Below are 8,404 nucleotides of genomic sequence, written 5' to 3'. Positions count from 1 at the left end.
TTAGAAGTCTGTAATGTGATGTTCTCAATAAACAAATTCTGTAGTATATTTAGTATTAGTATAGCATCCGTGCGAAGCTGGGGCGGGTTGCTAGTTAGGAATAACATTCTATCAGATTATTGTGTGTAATGAAAACAGTAATAAAAATAAAGCAAGACGTACGAATTTTAAACCATGATATTCATTTTTTTTGTTTTTATTCCGGCTTTATCTCCGAAGTTTAAAAGAGGGTGGGTTTTTGTAGGGGATGACGCGTTTATTGTAACAGGAATCCAATTAGTTGCCGCAACCCACACTGCGGGTGAAAATATTATGCCGGCAAAATTTTCCCGCCGACGACGCCATTTTTTGTTTTCTTTTTTTTTACGTACCTACTATTAGTTGTTGTTTTAAAGCGTGTATGTATACAGCCACTATAAGGCCTCGTGCATATGTATTTACATGTGAATCAAAAGTGTAATATTTTCTTTCATATTTGTAGTATGATTGTTTCTTATTATTAATTTACTTTTGTTTGGGTTTAATAATATTGTTTTTTGCTTAAATATATATAATTATGGGCTTGAAATGCACGGGAATGGCGAAGTCCAATTATTTTTTTTTACTAATTTGGTACTTGCTTAAAGCATTTATAATATAAGAATTATAAAACATCTCGACCTAGATATAAATATAATATATAAATATCTTTAGGTATGTTTTTCTTTTTTTTCCCCTTTTGCTATTAAACACATAATACAATATACATGCAATATTGTTAATTAAAATTTTAACTTGTTGAAAAAATAATTAACTTCTTAGGACTTTTTTATTTTAGAACTCGAAGTCTAAATGACACATCTAAAAAGTTAACTTAACATTTCCCATCGTTATTCTATTTTTATACAAACCAGAATATCTTCCCTCCTAATTAAGCAAATAATACATTTAATTTATATCACAGACATATGTTTACAAATAGAATTAATTATATCTTATTAAGATTATCATCCACTCAACGCGTAGCGAGTAACGGCTTAAATCATGTTAAAATATCGCTATTGCCTCTCCTTTCTGTTTTAGATAAATCAACACTTGTGTGAGCGAGACAAAATATAGATCGAACTGACAGCGGTATTACTAATAAGGCCAAATAGAACTTTACCTCATTGGACGACAACATTAAAGCTCGCTTCCCAGCAGTGCCATCTGTGGAGTCAAACAGATCGTTTGTCGACAGCCGTTTCAATCGATTCGATACATTGAACTTTTTTTATATTCGATTCTCGTTCTGGAACGCACCACAACGAATCCGGATACCGAACCGTCGATTAGTGAGTGCTCTCACAATCGTGTTCCGATTTACGAAAACATACGGTTAAAAAACGAACGAAAAGGAGTTTCTAGGTGGCGAATGAAAAAAGTAAATTCTCCGTCCGGAAATCGTTATAGATCGCTTTGATTGCGTTCGTAATTTGTTCATTCGATGTGATTGGAAAAGAGATATGCATCCTCTTTCGTTTGTACCTTTGGTGTGAATAGTTGATTAATCCTCTAGGTTTTATAAGAAAAAACCTGAATCGTATGACGTGATTATTGCAAACAGTAGTTATAAAGGAAAATGTACATTTTGTGAGTTTTTAATGATTATCTTTATACTGCTCAATATAATAATCAATTAAGTATAAATATAAGCTATCACAGGTACGATTAATTAGTAACGAACTTTAAAGAAAAGGAATAGGGAGTATATTGGATCTGATTCAAATAATTACAGTTAATTAAGAACGTTAAATAGATGCGCATCTAAATTATAAATGAAAATACACCGCCACATGTTGCGTGCCAATTCAAATAAAATAACAAAGGATTTATATAAATTAGGCGTATTAGCCTTAGGATTTGTCGGATCACAAAATAGATGGCTTTTTGATAAGCAGAAAACGAAGCTGTCTTCGCTCTAATAAAATGATTACTCAACGTCACCCTAGAAGAACAGGAACAGCATCTTAGCTATCAGTTAGGTATGACATCCAATTTGTGTTCAATTTGAAATCTTAATAAGCCGTCAAAGCGTTCCAGAAATAGTTGACTAACTAATTACGTCCCGTTACAAGGGAGGTTGGCGACAATTGACAAATGTGCTCTGCGACGGGCGATACATACAATTAGTCGCGGAATGTTTCCGAACGAAGCGATCTTGTCACCGCCCTGTCACTGTCAAACTTTGGCGGGAAAATAAGCTTTGAGCAAACAATATAAAGGCTAGTTTCCCTCCGTAATTACTTCCAAATTGAGTGTTTGCTTTGTGAGGGGGGGTCTATTTGAGAGGCCTTTGTGTGACGGAGATAAATCATGTGGCCTGTCAGGTCTGCTTGGGAGTGTGACAAATTGCCTGAGCGCCACCTAGCGGTAAGGCGGAGAACGATTTCCTATCAGCGTTTCATTATGCGTGATTGGCTAGGTCGTTAAATGATCAAATCAATTCAAAAATAATGGTTCATTTTTGTTTTTTAATTTAAAAATTCATTTACAACCGTTTTAAATTTTTTATTAAAATTTTTAATATGTTGTTATACTTTCGATTATTTACTCTTATTTTAAAGAAGGTTACATGTAACAATCTAAAATAATTTTAAAAACAAACATTACAACATCGTTCAAATGATCCTTATAAATACATCGCGATCCATTAATTTTTACGAGCTTCAATTTCAGTTTCAAAAGACAACATTGCAGCAATAAACATTTCTCAAATTAATGAGCTCATATCCATCCAGAAACGTCCAATTACCTTTGCCAGTCTCTGAAAAAAAAAAGTCAAAGAGATTTGTTAAATACAAATTGGTTATTAAGATTCTTGGCTCGCTCTTGACAATCTTTTACGATTGCGACTTTAGGAATTTTAATTTGAGCTTTTATGTATCAATTTAAATGATACCCTGAAGTCGACTTCAGGGTATCATTAAGAGTCAAAATGTAATTGCTTACTTTTTAAATTATAATAAGAATTTCATTCTGAAACAATATTTTATTGAAAAAAAAAAGTTATACATAAACGATAATATAGTCGGTTTTCGTTTACCATTATGATTTAACCAATGATTAAAGTCTCCCCGTTGAGCTAAAGATACTAATATCATTGACTTTCTCAACTAATCTAGTTGACTCATCAGTTATTCTACCGCCAAATAACAGTATTCGGTATGGTCGTGTTCCGGTTTGAAGGGTGAGCGAGCCAGTGTAACTACAGGCACAATAAATAAAATAAATAAATATAATAAATATGAGACAACATCACATACATTACTCTGATCCCAATTTAAGTAGCTGAAGCGCTTGTGTTATGGAAAATCAAAAGTAACGACGGTACCACAAACACCCAGACCCAAGACAACATAGAAAACTAATGGTAATCTACATCAACTCGGCCGGGAATCGAACCCAGGACCTCAGAGTGGCGTACCCATGAAAACCGGGGTACACACTACTCGACCACGGAGGTCGTCACAAGGCACAAGGGACATAACATCTTAGTTCCCAAGGTTGGTGGCACATTGACGATGTAAGGAATACTTAGTTAATATTTCTTACAGCGTCATTGTCTATGGGTGATGGTGACCACTTACCATCAGGTGGCCCATATGCTCGCCCGCCAACCTATACCATAAAAAAAAAACAAAAAAAACTAATCGAGTTCCGTCAACCTTCTTAAAGTAATCGGTCCGCCGGTCGGATAACTGCACTTGCTGATGCGCCGTCTTCACTCTGGAATACAATTGCTCGAACAGCGATCGATTATTCAATATATGATAAGCAACCAATTGCCACTTCGTTTTGCTAATTTTTCATGCTGTCAATAGCTCCAAATCTTTTCCAGATTTCCCGATTCCTAATTTCATCCTTAAAATGCATCTTTTTTATATTCTAAACGTTTGCGTGTGTTAATTAAATTGAAATCGTAAGAATGAAGATGAATCCAAGGAGATTCTATATGATGTAAAGGTTTGATAATGCTATATCATAGTCGAATTATAATAGACATTTAAAAATACTATATGTGTACTAAAATAATAAATGTCTGTGTGTGTCAATTATCTGGGATCATGTCTATCCCACCTTCTGTTTTGTATGGTAATTCCAGCCTTTAGGAGTCAGAAAATCACGTTGGGCGTAAAAAAGCCTATCTATGCCCTATGAAGTTCAATCTGGCTTCATTCCAAGTGTCATCAAAATCGGTTCAGTGGTTTGGCGATGAAACAGACAGATAAACAAAGCTTCGTGCATTTATAATATTAGTTTAGATTTAACAAGATTAAACAAATTAATAACGATTCTATTTACTAAATCTTATAAAATTTATTAAACTGTACTGTGTGCCAGTTCTTAAAGTGTGATGTGTTCTTTTGTCTTACATTGTTTAACAAGAATTTGTTTAGTAATTCTTGAAAAATTATAATTATAATAATTATTGAAAAACCTAAATAACTAATATATGGACAACATATTATCACATAGTATAAAACAAAGTCGCTTACATATGCTTAGATCTTTGAAATTATGCAACGGATTTTGATGTGATTATTAATAAATAGATTGAGAAAGGTTTCTATGTATAATACATATACAATATAGTAGAATAAAACTTTTAATTTTAGACGTTTTTAAAGATGTTTTAAATAAACACATTTCTTTAATTGTTAATGATTACCAACTATGTATATAATGACATTCTGTAGTATATTTAGTATCAGTATTGCACTCCTGCGAAGCCGAGATGGGTCACTAATACTAGAATATATAAATCGTTTCATAAAACTTTTTTAGTACATCAAATAAAAAGCTATGTTTCGTAGTTCCAGCCGATTTAAAATGAGACTAAAGACTTGTGACACGTGTGGGTTTAATATCACCTACATTATTTACTAAATATATGTTTTACTATCCGCGACTAATGATCGAACGCGAAACTCATAACAGGCACTTAAAAATGGAGTACCTTAATGAATCCTGGTAGAATTTTAATTGGGGACCGCCGATTCGACTGCACCTTTTTTTCGTATCAAACTTTTTAATTAATCCGTCCAGTGAAACGAGCGGACTTCAGTTCTACGCCAGACGTGTTTATTAATGATTTAAATTTTGTTTGGGGATATTTTTTATTCCTTTTATCCGATCGGTGTCTTAATTAAACAGTATAGCACCGGATTATTAATTGATTGATTTAAACAACCGTGGAAACGCGGATTCGTCTGTTATCAAGTTTTTTTTAAGGTATACAGTTGTGTTACTTTGAAAAGTATTTTCTCTTAACATCGAGATTTTAATTGAATCATATTACGGTTTTACTAAATAATTTCTACTAATTAGAAGTAATTATATATGCTATATATATTATTACTTGGAGGTAGTGTTTTGTACAAGCCTGTCGTCAATATAACAGCAATAATTAAGTTCTTTTTTGTTACGTATTGAAGGATGAGTGGGCTAGAGTAACTTCAGGCATAATGGACGTATAGCATATTGGCGATGTAAGAAATGTTGAATATTTGTTACAAAACCATCATTTATGGGCGATTTTGATGTCATAAAATATGTATACTACCATTTTCGTCAGTGGAAAACTCTCTTCGATGGAAATATACATGGATGCGTATTTCTACCTCAATCATTTTTCTCCCCATTTTGTGTAATGATTAATACCAATACAGATCACAACTTACCAATGATTGGTTAGAGGTTACATTCCTAAGAGTAAAATAGACTACAAATTAAAACAATTGAATTTATTGTCATCGCATATCAAATAAAATACGTTCAATAATCTAAAGTAGAACGCATCATGGATCTTAATATTTTAAAGAGAATTTAATATTAACTACGAAAATTCTAATAAGGATTATTGTAAGAACAAGGATTTAAGCCTGCCACCTTGCGTCTCCATCGTTGATCGTTTAATGTTTTCGTTCACCGCCGAGCACGTGATGAATTATAAACAAAAATTAAGCATTTGAATTTTCATGGAACCTCGGTTTTTGATAAACGTAAACTCAATAAACAACTTAAAATATACGAAGTATCCGTACGTCAGTAAGGTGGCAAGGACTTGATTGACTGCCATGTTTGAGGTTTCAATGCCTATACGTTAAGATTCAACTGGTTTCTGAGTTCGTATCAGAACAGGCGAAGTCGTATTGACAGTACTCTATGACAGCGTAACAATAGAGTCGAGATGGCCCAGTGGTTAGAACGCGTGCATCTTAACCGATGATTGCGGGTTCGAACCCAGGCAAGCACGGCTGATTCATGTGCTTAATTTGTCTTTACAAGTCATCTCGTGATCAGCGGTGAAGGAAAACATCGTGAGGAAACCTGCATGTGACAAATTTCATAGAAATTCTGCCACATGTGTATTCCACCAACGCGCATTGGAACAGCGTGGTGGAATATGTTCCAAACACTCTCCGCAAAGGGAGAGGAGTCCTTGAGCCCAGCAGTGGGAATTTACAGGCTGTTGTTGTTGTAACAATAGAAGAAATGAATAAACTCACTCATGTAATTCGTTACAATTTTTATCGAAGTCTTATAGTGAGGTCTTATAGTATTTGGTTGTATCTCGTTTATTTGTCAAGTTAAAAGTAAAGCGGCTTTATCACTAGCTTCCCTCGAGATCTTGAAGGTAACGGTGATTTAGCGGATATATACAACGTATTAAAATGACTGTTTATAGGGAAGAACAAAATATTCCATAAAAACGAATAAACATAATATTAATAGGCACTAGAAATAAAAACAAACTTGTAACGTATGCTATCCACTTACAGACGATACAGAAAACATTTAATGTAAAATATCAACATACAAAAATGTTATAAGGACTAAAATAATTAATATATCTTATTCTAAAATTATATTTGTGAAAATAACTCTGCTTGTCTATCTGTCGCTCTACTACCAAACCAATGAACCGAATTTGATAAAATTTGGTATGAAGCAAAATTGAACATCAAAACAGGACATAGTCTTTTATGCCTAACACAAAACAACAACGACTCGTTATATTTATAAGTTATTATAAGTCTTGATTGTGATCTTTTTATTTGATTTGATAGGTAATATTTTGGTTGTATCAATAAGCGCCACCAATATGAGGGTTAATCGAGTAGGAACTGTTTGGGTCACGTTGGAACACAAAGCGCCCCCACGCTCTAATCACGAGTGCTTTCGACGCGATGGCATGTCGGTTTTTATCTCGGACTTATACAGCTGATAAATAAGTTATGTATAATAATTTATTGGAAACACGGTATTATTTTACATTTGGTATTTCGGTATTTTTTAAAACGTAACTAATATTGATTTCCGATATAACATTGATACAAATACTAGCTAGATCTGCGCCCGTATTCATAAAACTTTCCCTAAAGCCACCGTTACCCAAATTTTACCTTTAAGGTTTATACCCCATTAGGTGTATACTTATCCTCAAAAAAATACTGCAATTACGAGTTGGCATATAAATGCCAACATATAGTTGCATAATTACAGGGACGAATTATAATTCGTTCACAGAAAACCTACAAAATTGAGCCCCCGTTGATGATGATTATAATAATAAGTATAATAAGTTACCAAAAATAGACATCAAAATTAAAAGTCCGTCTTTAGAACACCCTGTGTCTCAGCACAGAAGCGTATCAAAAAGGTAGAAATCGTCCAAGTCATTGTATTGTAAATAGCCGTATTGTCGCCTGACAGCCGTCAGCTGATTGACGAGACGTCATTGTCACTTTGACAGCCGTGACGTGTAAATTCCTAACGCTACTGTATCAGTTAACCTCAGAATTAGGTGTTGTTAGGAAAAAGATCAAACTTTTTTATAGTACCTAACTTAGTTCGGAATCTCGATGTACTATCGATATATTATTTTTACTTATAAGATTGTAACGAGAAGGTACACTGCTACGGTTGCAGATTTTTTTTCACAGTCTAAGGGATAATAACACAGCAGAGAAGACGCGAAAGAGAGGAGTGAGTACATGACGGTAATCACGTTAATATATGTTTGAAATCAAAAAATGATCATGAGTTATGATCTTGTGAACTATGGTGCAATATTGAGAACATTCCGATACTTTGTGCAAAATTACCCAATCAGAGGGAAATCAGTTTACGATGAGTTTGTTTTTTTTGGACGATGTAAGATTGACTTGAATATAATAAAGATATAATTATATTAAAATTTAAATAATGACAATTCGGACCCTATTACGGTTATAAATAATTAAGTTTAAAGATTAAGTACATCACTCAGCGGCTGATTTACCGATAGGCTGATTAAGCGTGACCCTAAGGCGCCAGATTTAAGACTACTATAGATAATATTTTTTATTGTAGGAAGAAATCTTAAAGGCATATTTTGGTA

The sequence above is a fragment of the Vanessa cardui genome, chromosome 23 (genome assembly GCF_905220365.1).
Source record: "Vanessa cardui chromosome 23, ilVanCard2.1, whole genome shotgun sequence".
In the NCBI taxonomy this organism is placed as follows: Eukaryota; Metazoa; Arthropoda; class Insecta; order Lepidoptera; family Nymphalidae; genus Vanessa; species Vanessa cardui.
This window is presented reverse-complemented; position numbering follows the sequence as displayed.